The sequence below is a fragment of the Pleurodeles waltl genome, chromosome 1_2, assembly GCF_031143425.1.
Source record: "Pleurodeles waltl isolate 20211129_DDA chromosome 1_2, aPleWal1.hap1.20221129, whole genome shotgun sequence".
Classification (NCBI taxonomy): domain Eukaryota; kingdom Metazoa; phylum Chordata; class Amphibia; order Caudata; family Salamandridae; genus Pleurodeles; species Pleurodeles waltl.
In genome coordinates, this window is record NC_090437.1 from 1,059,017,951 (window position 1) to 1,059,035,580 (window position 17,630).

Genomic DNA, 17,630 nt, shown 5'->3' on the forward strand with positions numbered 1-17,630 from the left:
CTTCGCTGCTAAAATAATACTCCACCTGCATCGCGGCTGAGGGATCAACACATCGCAGCTGGAGAAATGGCGCAACTCCCGCCTGCGGCTGCTGATACCGTCGGAACTCCACGCAGCATATTTTTTTAACACAGTGTGACTGGATTTCTCATGCGAAACTTTTATTTTTGACGCAAACCATGTACTTTGAGAAAAAACAATGTTTCCATTGTTTTTTATGGAGTAAGGCTCCTATTCCTTTGAAAATTAATGTCTTGACTTGTGTATGTTGTAAATTTGTCATTTTAGTCTTGTTTGATTTAGATAAATATTACCTATTTTTCAAAAACTGGTGTGCTGTCCATTTTGTAGTGTTTTCACTGTATTACTGAGTGTGTTGGTGCAAAGACTTTACACATTGCTTGTGAGATAAGCCTGACCGCTTGTGCCAAGCTACCAAGGGGGTAAGCAGGGGTTATTTAAGTGTGTTTCTCCACTGCCCTGAGTATACTGAAGGTCCCTGTTTGGACAGTGTGCAAACTGACTGCCAACGAGAGACTGCCAACAAGGGACTCCATTTCTAACAGTGGCACACTGAGTTGACAGTGGTGCTGTGACAAAGTGTTTATAAACAGTCATGCTATGTACATAAACAGCTGCCCTGAGACCTATCATGGTAGACACCAATGAAAAACTGGCAAGCTTTACCAATTCCCATTTCACACAATTCCTTGCCAGCACTCGTTGCCCCTCGAAGTACATGAAAGCCATTCTCATTGCACATCATTCCAACATACATGATGTCACCATCCATTCTCCAATAATATCAGATCATTGGTCAGGCAAAACCATCTTTCATAACACTTCAGAGCGTTCCACACTTTAGACTGACTCACACCAAATCCTGGATTAGCACCCATGACGCACAAGATAACACTTACCGGATGAATGTGGGTCCTCAAATCACGCAACCTCTTCTACGGTGTAGGGTGCAGGTCCACCTGCATGACATGGATGGAAAACATTGCTTCATGTAATTCACACGTATAAGTTAATGGACAACATTTTTACTGTTAACTTGTTAGGCTTAGTGAGCACGTCGTCATAGTGGTAGAGGAAAGCAACTGACAAACATCTATGATAAGTCAATCCCACATAGGCCCTCATTTCAACTTTGGCGGTAACTGCCGCCTACCGCCACGGCGACCAACATTCCATCGCCATGGCTACGAGCCGCCCACATGCATTATGACCGTCGATGGAATTATGCCAGGCTTCTGGCGGAATTCTATTGACGGTCATGGTGGCGGATGGCAGTAAGGTGGCGCTGCTGTGAGCAGCAGCGCCTCGCCAGCAAAATACTGCCTACCGTATCATGAGCATTGATACGGTCTGGCAGTGTTTTGCTGGCAGACACTGCTGCTGAAAGCAGCGCTGCATCCCGTCTGCAGCCGGAGGACCCCCTACAAGAATTTGTCGGGCTCTCCAACAGGAGAGGGGGTGGGGGTGTTGTGTGCGTGTGTGGGGGAGTGTGTGTCTGTTTTGGTATGCGTGCATGTGGGTGTGAGTCACGTTGAATGAGTGTGTGAATGACTGAATGTGAGTGTATGTAGTGTGTTGTGAATGCGTGTGTGCAACAAAGTATGTTGGTGTATGTTGCAGTTTGTGTGTATGTATGTGTGCATGTGTGGGTGGATGTGGGTATGTGTGTGTGTATGTGCATATATGTATGTGGGTGTGTAAAGGTGAGGGGGCAGGAGAGGGAGGGGGAAGGTGGGGAAGGACTCCGGGGAGGAGGATGGGGGCCTTTGAGACCGATATCAGTCCCAGGGAAGTAATGCCTGGCACTGATAGTGCCTACCGCCATGGTTTTCGTGATGGTACGCTTGCCATGAAAACCATGGTGGTAGGCGGGGTCATAATCCCTAGGGTGGGATTGTGACAGCCGTCTGACTTGAGACCGAAGTCTCCAGTCCAGCGGCCGTTACCACCCTGGCGGTCAGAGTGGTACCTTGGCGGTTCGGTTTGAGCCAAACTACCAATGTCATAATTAGGGAAAAGGTGTCACCAGCCTGTTGGCAGTACCTTTCCACAAATTACCGCCAACTGCCAGGGTCGTAATGAGGGCCATGGTCTCAGATAATGTAGACCCAAACACCTACAAACCATCACTTTCCCTGTCACTTCTGTGGTGCTTCTTACTGCACCATTAATACATGACATTGTCATGGAGGTGTCTGTTAGCTCTCCACCTTCAAGACCATATGGGACAGCTTGACAATGTGCATTGCATCTGAGGTGCATACCATCGTTGTTGCAGTGACTGTCCCATTGTGACACCCATAGCAATAGAGCCTGCCTCAGATGTTGTAGACATCTACCTCATTGTCAAGGCAACCTGACAAGCTACTACCCAGGGGTTGTGTGGGTATTTCAAGGTGTCGAGGGATGACGTGATACATTCTTCAGTCAATTAATTCATGTGTGTGTGCCATCACAAGGCACATACATGAGCAATAATGCTATGGGAGTATACTCATGTGAAGACAGTTGTAGCTACCTGCACATTGACTGATTGAAATCATGGATGTATTGGCAATAGTGTGTGGCCAGGCATTGTTTCCATGGTATACCATTATGTGTCCGGGGAGGGATAAGAACATGGGCTCAACACAGAAACACTTGTTCTGTGGTCCAAGGATGCATTTTTTGGTGAAGGTTACTGAGTGATGTGCCAGTGAAGGAGCAGATGCAGGGCAGCCCCATACTGTCAATGAGAAGCATTAGTCCCATGGAACTGACTCTGTACATGTGTGTGGTAATATACATAGTATAAGGTGTATGTGATACACAAGGAACTGGAACAAGGAAGTGCTAGTAGTCTGGACCCAGTGCATGGTCAAGCTCCCTTACATGGCCTTGACCAATGACACAAAGGGGCCAATAGAACAAAAGGGGTGCAAGACCAATTGCATCAACAGAGTCTTTGTGGCCCTTAGTGCATCTCTTACCCCCACCAAGTGTGGGCCTAATGAGAATTAAGGCACATCATAAAGCAGGTAGGTTCCAAATGCATCTATTTATTTATAGGTAAATGATGTACTCAGTAGGAGTGGCAACATATCCTCACAACTTCTGCTGAATACATTGGGGGCCCTTTGCATACAGTTTTATGTCTCTATATCACACCTGCTCTTAGCAGCCATTCAGAGTGCTAGTATAATTGAACTAGGGATTTATCCTCTTAATCAGGTGCTTATACATATGTCACCCAAACAGGTTTTGGGACCCCATCCATACATAATGATTGGCACAGGCCTCATTTGGTGCTGCTAATTACTGGGTTGCCCTATGCAAGCATCACAGCACTTTTTAATGGTTGTGCAGGGAAAATGGTACATCTGTGGAGCATCGGCTTCATTATCGTACATCTGACTTGCAGGCCTAAGGTGGCGCTGGGACTCATCATACAGGTAGCATACAACATGCAAACATCCATTAGCATTACAGGCAGCACTCAACCGTATCTGCAACTGTCATGCACATTCAAAAGTAAGGACTTTTTATGGAGATTTGAGACTTACTAACTGCTCCACCAATCTCAATACCCAGATGATCCAGCAGATCCTGCTCCCTTGTAACCAGATCTGCCCATCAATGTTTGAGTTGGTGGTCGTTCCTTTTACTGCCAAAGATCCGTGTGAGGTGGTGAAGCACCTTGCCCCATCGCAGCCACCATGCCTCTGTGGGGTCGCCAAGGATTACACAGCCATCCCGTTGCAACATCAAAGGAAGGTAGTGCTTCCCTCAGCTCATCGGCAGACATCCAAGGCGTCCTTCCTTTCCCAGACATACCGCAAATGCAGTTAACCCAATACAAAAAACTTGAGAAAACCTAACACCTAACCGAACTAACCCAACAACCATACTACCCCAGACAAACACCCCACACTACAGAGCCAAATATAGTACAATTACTCTACAAAAGTCAAGTTTAAAGACAGCTGAGGACAATACCTCACCGCCATCAACACTACAAATACTACAAAAACACCAATCCACCTACAATACCAGCTCCTCACACCATCACACAGTCACAGACAATAAGAATGTGAAGTGAAAATGAACTCACTGTGCCATGTTTGCAGGCAGGATGTCCTGTTTCATCACTTCCTGTGTGTATGTGTCACGTTTCCTGTCATTCATAATTATTTTAAGCATTACAGCCACGTGTCGGTTTTCTCACATTAGCATGAAAATGCACGTGGACATGTGATAGACGATCAGGAGCTAGGCATCTTTTAGCTTAGGGGTATTGTATGGTACATGCATATACGTGAAACATTTTGACGCATGACGGTCATGCCTTGATTATACACCATAGTGCATTCATAGGCGTGTGTACTTGTAATTGACGCTCAGGGCCCAGGTGTCATTTTACTAACATTGCAATGTGTAGTTGATGCATTTGTGTCATTTTTTTCATGCATGATGTGTAGATATTTGCAATGTAGGCCATGAGTGCACCCTGATTAACTTAAAATGTCAGATGAGCTGTTCAACAATGTTGTGTATGTGGTATAGCAACATGTGCGTGACTGTCCACTAATGTCATTACGGTGACAATGGTATGCTGAACCTATAGGTTTGTTCATGAGTCTGCTGCATGTGATTACTCATATCTTGTGCATATGTGCATGTGTAGCTACACTGTGTCCACATACCCATTGGCACATTTGTGCTATGTGCGTGTATATGTTTATGTATACTAATTTGTGGGTGGACTACATTGTTATGTCTGAGATACAAATGTACACATACCTACAACAAAATAAATATGGTGGCCTATGTCCAACACATGGTAAAGATTGTGACAACTATGAAAATTTGCACTCACAGTATTCAGTGGACTTCAACTGCATTCACATCACGCGAACCGTGGCAATTTGCTTATGCATGTGTGTCCACTCTGTGGTGTGTTTTGGGATTTTACTTCATGTTGCTCTGCTGCACAAGTGGCATTTGGTCCCCCATGCATTTTAGTTGCAGGACACGTGTTGGTGAAGGTTAGTAAATTCTGTGTGTGTGTATGGGCGTGTTGTGTAATTTCTGTAACATATAACAACAGTGGTGTGTTCATGGGCTGTGAAACCTCCAAATACTCTCTTCCTTCATGGACACATGTTGGCATTTGACAAATGCATGTGTTGTCACATCAATGCCACCTATGCTTCTGTATGTCGGAACACATGTGAAGGTTATTTCTTACAGTCAGTGATCTTGTGATACCTATGTACCTTTTGTGCTAGGTTGCCTTTTGTTCAGAATCCATACATATTACCATGCCTAAGCCATTACCGTGGTACATGTGTGCTGAGGTTTTTGGTATGTGTGTGCATGCCGCCAACTAGGCACTCACATTTGTCCACATTATGTTTGTTATGACTGTCACAAACAATGGCATGCCACTGTGTAACAGTGTTGCAGTCTGGCATAGATGACAGCCGACTCATCATCACAACTGTGTGAGTTTGTATGGCAACACAAAACCGTGATTGCCTGTGAAGGGGCAGGTTAATGGAGCTCCAGTTTACTCAGCCCCCTGTGCACATGCATCAGGCCCCTGACAATGTCAAACATGAATGTAGAGAGAGTAATGCTGTGTGGGTTTATTGAGAATGGACGTAGCCTCTAAATGATTGTTACTCAGAAGAACTTTGCACACTCCCCAGCAGACAGACACATGCACAATTGTGGTCATACAGAGCAGGAGATCACATTTTCCTCTGCAGTACTCAATGTCAACTTTCCCTTTCATGTACAGAGCTTGGGTGCTTGCACATATGGGACATGTGACATTATTTTATGTCCTTAGTTGTTTTCTTGGGCAGCTTGCTGGGCTTGTATATCTGTTGTGACCTCAATATTGGAAATATGGGTACAGATGGTGTTGTCTGTCACAGCCTCCTGTCATGGTGTCATGGTGGCATGCTATGACAAAATACCATAGTATGCTAGTGGCCAAAATGACTGGGTTATATATTGAACTGGCCAACCTTTCTGTACACCTTTCTGTACATATGTTTAAAATGTTGACCGGTAGACATGAATGTGTTGTACAGTCAGTGTTGATCTATGTGTCTCCCTTCTCTATTTATTCCTGCTCTACTGGTAAGGCATGTATTGCCACCTACATTGCTCCCATTCTTTATGCCGCTTGCATTTTGTACACATCTTCTACAACAACATTGTCTAGTCATACATGAACATAATGCATCATGTGACTTGTGCAATTGGAAGATGTTTTATTGGCTACTTGATAGTTAGTTACGGTTCCATTGACATTATTCGTGAGATGTAATGAGTTCCACACACACATGACATTTCTCCTGCCACATCCCTTGATGTTGTCCCCATTTCACCTCCTGTGTTGTATTTGCAAGTATCTGTGTTGTCCATCCTCAATCTCCATTGAACATGGGTAAGCATTTCTTCCAGCATGCCACAACCTAGGTAAATCTTACCATGAGTGTATGATATTGAGATCAACGCAGTGCTGTACTCTTCATTTGCCAATTGCAACATATAAGCTAGGTCTACTCACACTCAGTTTGGTGTTGTGTCTCAGACATTTTTCAACAATGCTGAACATAGTAGCACATCCCACACCTGATTGTGATGTTGGAGGCCAAAACAGGTATGGGACAATTAGTAACGATTGCTATCATGTACTTGTTCTGTCATGTGAGTGACAATGAGTGGTGTATATTGCTTTGTGCTGTGTTATATAGTTATACATAGCATACTAGGTATACATGCTGTCATGTCAAGAATTGTTGATACTGGCAAACCCGTTGATACCTAGACATACACCCATACACCCATACATCAGTCTTCACATATTTGCCTGCATTTGCTCTAGGCATGTATCAAGAAAGCAGATTTATGTTATAAGCGTGCACCTCATGTACATAGTGAGTATTAGACACACTCCCTACATTTGACCCAGATAAAGATTTGTGACTATGGGTCATGTGTTTGGATACTGATTCTGCACCCTTAGCTGACTATTTAGTCTGGCCACCCATTGTGCACTCCACAGCCAATGTACAGTCCACCATGTGCCAGGGCTGTGATCAATGGCAGAGCCAGGACACAACCCCATGGATACACTGTGTAGGCTCTGCATGGGACATTGAGCATTTACTGAAGGATCACAGTTACCAATGATGTTCCACCCTTCGCAAACATGTACCATGCAGGCAAAGCTACTGTCACCATCAGTTGTGACAGTGATCTGTTCCTACATATCTTGATATCTATTTGTTCAGGAATCACATGCCCGCAAAAGGTGTGTCACTGATACGTGAGATGGTAACAGTAGACCCTCTTACGTCACAAACAATGTTGCTACCAAACTTGCCACTTTTGTTCTACTTACCTGCTCATCAAGGTTTGAGTCACATTACAATGGTGTATATAGTGGAGAATGAGTAGACCATGGAAAATCAGGTGTAAATGTATTTGTGCTATTTACAGTGTGATGTTTATAGTATAGTGACTATGTGTAGAAGTACTCAACAATGTGGAGTCTCCCACGAACTCCTGCAGCAGTGTTCTGTTGTTCCCCTTCCACATCATCTGCTCCATCATCATCCTCCTCCTAGTTGGGGACATCAGCCTGTACATCCCAGGGAATATTTGATATGACACAGATGTTGTTCAGGATTGCACATGCCAGAATTATCTTGCAAACAAGGGGTGTAGCATACAAGAGGCTTCCTCCTGTGAGGGCCGGCACCTGAACCTGGATTTCAGGAGCCTAATTGTACTCTTCACTACATTTCTTGTTTTCCTGTGTTACTCATTGTAGGCCTGCTCTTCCACCATTGTGGGATTGGCAAATGGGGTGTCTCAGTGCCCTTTCCTCAGGATCTGCACGCTGCTGAACAAAAGGCCCACCTCCCGGCGTCACCAACTCAGAAAGCTATCAGAGCACAGAGTTCTGATTATAGGGAACTGCAGGGAGAGAGATCTGAAAAGAAACGGTTAGAACAAATATGCATATACTCATTCATAACAGTATAAACTCACCAATAGACTCTTGAATAAAGGCGTCTCCATGATATCAGATTGAGACCCTTTGTGAATTGGGCGTAGCCCCTTCTTTGAATAATGGAACAAGAATAAACTGCAATCTCTGAACCTAGAGGTGGCAAGAGCTTTGGACTATGGTCATACTCTGAATATCAATCATGTAACAACTATGCATTCATAACATAAACTTTTGAACTCAGCCTAGAAATTCTCAAAGACTTAAGTATGTATTTCACGTATTATGCTTCCCAAAAAACAATGAAAACTATAATTTGGTTATCTCCTAAAACTTTTCTACATTTACTACTAAGGCCTGAAAGTTTTACTCATTGAACTTGAAGCGCTTTGTTCGTTGGGCAGAAGCGCCTTGTTTGTTGTTCATGAAGAACTTTGATCATCATACAGGAAGCGCTTTGTTCATTATGCCAGAGAGCGCTTTTACTTGCATTGTCTGAAGCGCTACACTCATTGTGCTGAGGGACGCTTTACTCATGTGCACTGAAGCGTTTCAATGCTCGAGCCAAGACCGCTTTACTCATGTGGCCTGAAACACTTTGATTGTCATGCCAAGGGTGCTTTACTCTTGTGACCTGAAGCGGTTTGCTCATTGTACTAAGGGGAAGCCTTACACATGTGGCATGAAGCGCTTTGATCGTCGTGCCAAGGTCGCTTTACTCGTGTGGCCTGAAACGCTTTTGATTGTCATGCCAAGGGTGCTTTACTTGTGTGGGATGAAGCGCCTTTGATTGTCTTGCCAAGGGTGTTTTACTCGTGTGGAATGAAGTGCTTTGATTATCGTGCCAAGGGGGCTTTACTCATGTGGTCTGAAGTGCTTTGATCGTCGCGCCAAGGCAGTTTTACTCATTTGGCCTGAAGCGTTTTTATCGTCGTGTCAGGAGCACTTTACTCTTTGGACTGAAATCGATTTGCTCGTTGTGCTAAGGGGCGCTTTAGTTTTGGAAGTAACAACTCCCTTCAAGATTGGGCTCATCAAGACCTTACCGCTACAAGTACAACCTACTCGTATCTGAATTCACCATGGAAACAAGGGAACTCCGATTTGCTGCTAATCTGCCATGTAGGAAATCTGCTCTTCTTCAGAGGAACCCCACGAGGTCTGACTACATCAAAGTCTTCAAAATAGCGAGCAATTTGCTGAGGTGTGGCTGGGTTTTATAAGCTTGCTACACCCCAAGATGGCTGCTGCCTCTAGAAACCTGGGAATTGTAGTCCATTCAGAGAATAGCACTGATAAGTGCATCTTGTCCACCAATGTCCTGACCCTGCAGCTACATGAGCTTTACCACAGGGCAGGCGACGCTAATGACCACTTCTAGAACAAGAGGGGATGACAAGTGGTGCGCATGAAGTGCTGCAAATACATGCAGCGGAGTTTTGGGCGGGACCTGGACCACGCACAGCCTTATTCCTGACATTATACCCCTCTCCCAAGCGCGGTCCAGGGCCCGGCTTATCAGGATGGAGGAGATGAAAGCGTCCCACCAAGCGTGGTGCATGGACATGTCTTGCAGGTTCCCATGCGTCTTTTTCTGGTCCGTATCCCTTCCAGGACACTAAGGGGGTCATTCCGACCCTGGCGGTAAAAACCGCCAGGGCTGGGGTCCGCGGGAGCACCGCCAACAGGCTGGCGGTTCTCCTTTGGGCATTCTGAACGCGGCGGTACAGCCGCGGCCAGAAACGGAAAGTCGGCGGTGTACCGCCGACTTTCCGCTGCCCAGGGGAATCCTCCATGGCGGCGCAGATTGCTGCGCCGCCATGGGGATTCTGACCCCCTCACCGCCATCCTGTTCCTGGCGGTTTCGACCGCCAGGAACAGGATGGCAGTGAGGGGTGTCGTGGGGCCCCTGGGGGCCCCTGCAGTGCCCATGCCAATGGCATGGGCACTGCAGGGGCCCCCGTAAGAGGGCCCCACTTTGAATTTCAGTGTCTGCTTAGCAGACACTGAAATTCGCGACGGGTGCTACTGCACCCGTCGCACACCTTCCACTCCGCCGGCTCCATTCGGAGCCGGCTTCCTCGTGGAAGGGTGTTTCCCACTGGGCTGGCGGGCGGCCTTTTGGCGGTCGCCCGCCAGCCCAGTGGGAAACCCAGAATGACCGCCGCGGTCTTTTGACCGCGGTACGGTCTTCTGGCGGTTCCCGCTTCGCGGGCGGCTCCCGCCGCCCGCCAAGCTTGGAATGACCCCCTAAGTACCAAAGGGAAGACCCACGATATCTGGAGTCTAAGATAGATCGTACCTCAACTCCCCATTACCTTGGACTACTAGAGGAGCAGGTTGTGTGACACTTGAGGGCGAAGCAGGTTTAAGAAGTGAAGTGTGAAACACCGGATGCATTTTCAAGGATAATGGCAATTTTAGTTTATATGTTACAGGGTTCACTTGTCACAGAACATCATAGGGCCCAATGAATTTTGGATGAAACATATTTTTATTTTTGAATACAAAGTTTTTCGTGGATAGCCAAACTCTATCTTTGTCTGTATCCTGAGGGCCAATCTTGTGTTTTGTGTCATATTGCATTTTATATTTTGCTTGGTGTAGATTTGTTTTTAATTGTGAATGTACCTTTTTCATGTGTGTTAACATGTCTGCTGGAGTGGTTTGAGTAGAAGCAGGTAGCGTAACTGGCAAAATGTGCGGATGACGCCCATATAAACCATAGAAAGGAGTTGAGTTTATTAAAGAGTGGTGAGAGTTGTTATAAGCCAGTTCTGCAAGCCACAAGAGATCCAGCCAGGTTTTAGAAGACTGTGTTGCATAACATTGTAAGTATTGTTTTAGAGTTTGGTTTAGTCTCTCTATTTGACCATTCGTTTGTGGATGATAACTAGTGGATAAAGTTGAATCAATTTGTAAAGCCTTGCACCATTGCTGCCAAAAAATGTGCAGAAAATTGTGTTTCTCTATCAGAGATGATGACTCTTGGAAGTCCATGAAGACGAACAATGTTTTCTAAGATGATAGTTGCTAAGGTATCGGAGGTTGGGAGACCTTTACATGCAATGAAATGAGCATATTTGGTAAGACTATCCACCACCACTAAAATGGTTGTAAATTGCTTTACTTGAGGAAGACTAGTAATAAAATCCATACAGATATGTTCCCATAGATGCGAACAGGTAGAGGTATCAGTAGACCTTTAGGCTTGCTCTGTTCGCTTTTGCATCTTGCACATACTTCACATGATTGTAGCATTTGCTTTAAGTCATGAACACATGTAGGCAACCAAAAATACCTTTTCATGAGTTCTAGTGTTTTTTGAGGACCTGGATGACCTGCCAGAGGATTACTATGCAACCAATGAAAAGCTGTCTCTCTTAACCCCTCAGTAGGCAGGAATACTTGAGATTCGTGTAGAAGTAGGCCTTGTTGAATGGACCTTTTGGTGTCTTGTTGTAACCACTCTTGCCACTTGGTGATGTGAAAATGATTACGAATGAGATCAAAGAACTTCTTGGCTGCTATTAAACACAACACAAAACTAGTCTGGCAGAGCTCATAAATTGTAGGTTTCTATGCTCAGAGTATACAGCTATGGTGTGTTGTGCTCCCAATAGATAATATCTCCATTCTTTGAAAGCATTGCAAATTGCTAGTAATTCTTTTTCTACTATGGTGTAATTCTGTTCTGCTTCATTCAGCTTTCTTGACATATATGCTATGGGGTGCAATTGTCTAGTCTCTTGGTGACGTTGGGATAGGATGGCCCCAACAACGACATCGGATGCATCGGCTTCCACAATGAATGGTTCCTCCACATTGGGATGAGCTAGAATGGGATCTGAAATAAAGGACTTTTTTAAGTCTTGAAATGCTTCCTCTGTCTCTTGGGACCAGTTGAAGATGGCCTTTTTCCTTAGCAATTTGGTAATTGGTGCTACCTTTTGGGAGAAGTGATGGATGAATCGTTGATAAAAATTTGCAAAACCCAAAAAACATTTGATGTCACGTACAGATTTTGGTGTGGGCCATTCTGATACAGCTTGAATTTTTCTTTCAGTCATTTGCATGCCTTCAGGTGTTAAAATGACTCCCAAAAATTAAACCTCTTTGGTATGGAATTCGCATTAACTTAATTTGCAAAACAAATTATGGTTTTGTAGCATTTATAATACCTTTTTGACATGTTCTTCATGTATTTCTACAGAGTTTGAATAGATCAATATATGGTCAATGTAAAAGATGATAAAGATGTCTAGGTATTCTCTCAGAACATCGTTTAGGAAATATTGGGAAGCTGATGGGGCATTACATAGACCAAACTGCATCACTAGATACTCAAAGAGACCATAACGAGTCTTAAAAGCTGTTTTCCACTCATCTCCCCCTCGAATTCGAACTAGGTGATAAGCACCTCGTAAGTCAAGTTTGGTGTAAATAACGGCAGATTTTACCTGGTCTAACGACTGGTATGAGAAGTAGTGGATATTTATTTTCAACAGTGATTTTGTTTATCACTCTAAAGTCAATATACGCTCTCAATTGGGTACGAAAAACAGCGGAGAAGCCGCTGGAGACCGTGATGGCCGAATTAGCTCATTGGCTAAGCATTGATCAAGGTATTCTCGTAGGACTTGATTTTCTTTCTCTGATAATGCATAGATTCTACAATTTGGTATATTGGCGCCGGGTACAAGGTCAATCTGACAGTCGTACGGCCTGTGAGGTGGTAAGGAGCTCGCTTTCTTTTCACAGAAAACATCAGTATATTCTGAATACTGTGGTGGCAGATCAATTTCCTTCTCGACTGCAGTAGCAATAGAGTGTTGAAGATTTCCTTCTTTGTCTCATCTTGGTTGAGGACATTTTTTTAAACAAGAGGAAGAAGAAAAACGCAAAACCTGGTTGCGCCAGTCTATGCATGGACTGTGTAAAATTAACCACGGCATTCCTAAAATAAAACCATATTGAGGTGCTTGGATTATATCGAAGCAAATTATCTCACAGTGGTTCAGATTCCCATCATCTTTGCAAATCATTTGCATTCATGAGGTTTGTTTAGTAATGGGGCCTGCTGCCAATTCACCACCATTAACTGCATAAACATCTTCAGGAACCTTTTTCTTGACAGTGGGTATATGCAAGTCTAGTGCAGTTTGTTGGTTCACAAAAGTTCCTGTTACCCCTGAATCAATTAGAACTTGTACATTATGTATTTTTCCTGTACAGCCAGATGTACTAGAATTAAAAAATGTTTGACATAATGATTTGTGCAAGAACACACTGAAGGGATTGTCAAATTGCCCAAGAGGTCCCCTTCGTTTTTTCTTGGGCACTTTAGTTTTCCAGTGAATTTTCCAAAGCAATCACCATCTTTTTCTTTGTCACAAATGTTGGATCAATTTTACCTTTGGGTTTCTTTTGACATTCCTTTACGAAATTAACTTTTTTTCCACAATACAGACACTGTCCATTTCTTCGTCGCATGTCTTTCTCCTCTCTGGTCAATGATGGGCGAACAGATCCGATATCCATCGGTTCTATAATGGGATCTGAGGACAACTGAAGGTGTCTGGACCTTTCCATTCGCCAGTTGGGTTTTTCCCATTTTTTTCTTACTCCTTTTCTTTCTGAGAATCTATGATCTATCCGCAGGGTTAGATTAATTAAATCAGTACAAGTTTCCAGTTGTGGTTCAACTTTCAGTTCGTCTTTTAGCCCTTGATAAAATACTGCTGAGCTTTTTTCCTCTGGCCAAGCGGTTTCCACCACTAACCAGTTGAAGTGTGACAAATACGTTATCAAGTCTTTGTTTCCTTGGCATAATCCTGGTAACTCTTTGTATGCAGACATAGTTATTGCTCGCCTGTCAAATATCTTTTCAATTCTTCTACAAAACGACGCCAACTATTCAAAAGGGGACTGTCTAATCGGACTAATGGCACTGCCCAAGTAGCAGCATCACCATTCACATAGGATATAAGGACTGCAATTCTACATTGTGCATCCAGAAAGATACTGGCACAACCCGTAAAATGTAGTTCCACCTGTGTGAGAAACACTTGAACCTTATTGGGGTCCCCAGAAAACCTTTCTGGTGTAGCTAGAGGAATCTGTGTCAGCACGTTCACAGCTATGTTAGTAGGTGTGGAAAGCGTAGAACGAGACTCAGATTCAGAACCATCCACCTTACTCTGTAACTGGGTTACTTTGTTAACTAAATCGGCTGTAACATTTTTTGAGTCTGTCAAATCCCTTTGCATTTGAGTTACTACTTGCATAAGGGTGTCTAAGGTGGCCATTTTGCGCAGCTCACGTACAGACCAAGAGGAAAGTATAAACTTGTGGGCTCACTCTTCTGTCACAGTGCCCTTTCTTCGGGATCTGCATGCTGCTGAACAAAAGGCCCACCTTCCGGCATCACCAACTCAAAAAGCTATCAAAGCACAGAGATAGGATGAAGCCAGGCGGGGGAAGGGAATTAGGGTAGGGAACTGCAGGGAGAGAGATCTGAAAAGAAATGGTTAGAACAAATATGCATATACTTATTCATAACAGAATAAACCCACCAATAGACTCAGATTGAGACCCTTTGTGAATTGGGCATAGCCACTTCTTTGAATCATGGAACAAGAACAAACTGCAACCTCTGAACCTAGAGATGGCAAGAGCTTTGGACTATGGTCATACTCTGAATATCAATCATGTAACAACTATGCATTCATAACATAAATGTTCGATCTCAGCCTAGAAATTCTCAAAGACTTAAATATATATCTTACATATTATGCTTCCCAGAAAACAATGAAAACTATAATTTGCTTATCTCCTAAAACTTTTTCACATTTACTACTAAGGCCTAAATGTTTTACTCATTGAACCTGAAGTGCTTTGTTCGTTGGGCAGAAGCGCCTTGTTTGTTGTTCATGAAGCGTTTTGATCATCATAAATGAAGCGCTTTGTTCATTAATGCCAGAGAGTGGTTTTACTTGCTTTGTCTGAAGCGCTACGCTCATTGTGCTAAGGGACGCTTTACTCATGTGGCCTGAAGTGTTTCGATCCTCAAGCCAAGATCGCTTTACTCATGTGCCCTGAAATGCTTTGATTGTCGTGCCAAGGGCACTTTACTCTTGTGACCTGAAGCGCTTTGCTCTTTGTACTAAGGGTGGCGCTTTACTCATGTGGCATGAAGCGATTTGATCGTCGTGCCAAGGCCGCTTTACTCGTGTGGCCTGAAACGCTTTTGATTGTTGTGCCAAGGCCCTTTACTCGTGTGGCCTGAAGCGCCTTTGATTGTCTTGCCAAGGGTGTTTTACTTGTGTGGACTGAAGCGCTTTGATTATTGTGCCAAGTACGCTTTACTTGTGTGGCCTGAAGCGCATTGCTTGTTGTGCTAAGGGGCGCTTTACTTATGTGGTCCAAAGCGTTTTGGTCATCGCGCCAAGGCTGCTTTACTTGTTTGGCCTGAATCGCTTTTATCGTCGTGCTAGGAGCGCTTTACTCTTTGGACTGAAAGTGATTTGCTCGTTGAACTAAGGAGCGCTTTACTTTTGGAAGTAACAACTCCTTTCAAGATTGGGCTCATCAAGACCTTACCACTATGAGTACGACCTACTTGTACCTCAATTCACCACGGAAACAAGGATTTGCTGCCAATCTGCCATGCAGGAAATCTCCCCTTCTTCAGAGGAACCCCACGAGGTCTGACTACATCGAAGTCTTCAAAATAGTGAGCAATGTGCTTGGGTGTGGCTGCCACACCCCAAGATGGCTGCTGCCTCTAGAAACCTGGGAATTGTAGTCCATTCATAGAATAGCACTGATAAGTGCATCTTGTCCACCAGTATCCTGACCCTGCAGATACATGAGCTTTACCACAGGGCAGGCGACGCTGATGACCAATTCTAGAACAGGACGGGATGACAAGTGGTGCACATGAAGCGTCGCAAATATGCGCAGCGGAGTTTCGGGCGGGACCTGGACAGCGCACAGCCTTATTCCTGACATGGGGTTATCACCCATGGCTGTATGCTGTACTCTTGATCAGCTGCAAAGGATAGAGAAAAGATGTGTTGGTAAGTGTTGATAGTGGTTTGGAACATACCATGGCAGTTGTACTTTTTACTTGGAGTGGTGACACAGACTTGCTTTTGGTATAGTGTGTGTTCCTGTTCTTGTGAAATGGTTTCATTGGACTGTGTTGATGGACATGGGAATTTTTATGTTGATCCCAAAATGATGGTTATGATTTAGGTAAATGTCTTATGTAGCCCATATTTGAAGCAGTGTTCTACTGTTAGATGGAACCTACCACCTCCTTGCACCACAATGGTAACAAATGATGAAACACCATAGTTGCCCTACAAAGCCAGACTGTGCCGTCCATGTTACCATGTGGCTCTACGCATGCAGTGTGGCACTTAGTGACTGTGAGAGGAGGCCTCTTTTTGCATGGTTAGCCCCCAATTTTTGCCTGATGTTGATGTGTTCTAGAAGTTGGTCGTGCCCAGAGCCCCTGCTAAACAGGTTCCCTGGGCCAGCTCTCTTTCCCTAAAACTGTTGTGATGCTTTGGCACAATTAGTTATACTCTTAAATACCCCTGTAAGTCCCTCATAAATGGGTACCCTGGTACCCAGGGCAAGAGATATTAAGAGTAGGCCCTGGGGGCGGCAGCGCTGATTGTGCCACCCCCTAGCGCCCTACACCCAGATGCACCCAGCATTGCCATTGCAGGCTGAGTGTACTGGGGCAACCCTAAAAGGATATATTTGACATGGCTCACTCTCTGTGTGCCCTGTCCACCATACACTGCATATATTATTGGTAGGTCACTCCTCTAGCAGGCCTTTCAGCCCTAAGGCAGGGTGGACCATACTATATCTGAGGGTATAGCTGCATTAGCAATATGCCCCCACTGTGTCCTTGCTAAACCTAGGGCATAGAGAGTGAACAGAGCAGCCATTTTAAAGTATGTACTGGGCACTGGTCAAACACAAGTTCCCCAGCTACGTAATGGCCTCTTCGCACCCTGGGTTGTTTGGTATCAAACAACTCAGAATATTAAATTCAAACTGATACCAGTATCAGTACCCTGCAAAGCTATCCCTAACTGGTCAGGTTCCATCCTGCTGACACTCCAGACAGTCAATACAGAAACCTGGGGGAGAGCCCTGGCTCTCTGGTTTGTAAGACAATGCCCTTCCTGGTTGGAGGTGCAAACTCCCCCTCCCTCAGGAATCTGCAACACCCTGATGGTGAATTTCAAAGGGCTACAGTCCCTGAAACTCGAACCTCCAGGCCTGCTGCTAGCAGCAGAGGGATCCCCCCTTCAGAAACCCCCACTTTTGGCGGGAGCAAAGGTGAGAAACCAGATAAAGGGTAGGAGGAGTGATCTCACTAAGCATGCACCACCCCTAAGGGCTTGCATGCGAATGGACCCTCTGATTCAGTTTTCTCCATCTTGGTATAGAGAGAAACAGCCAATGAGGTTTAAGAAAGTGACCCTTCCCACAGGAAGTAGTCACTATAGTGGGTGTACCCACCCAAGGGTAAGTGCTGCCTTGGACACTACCAGGTCCCCTCTAAAACACC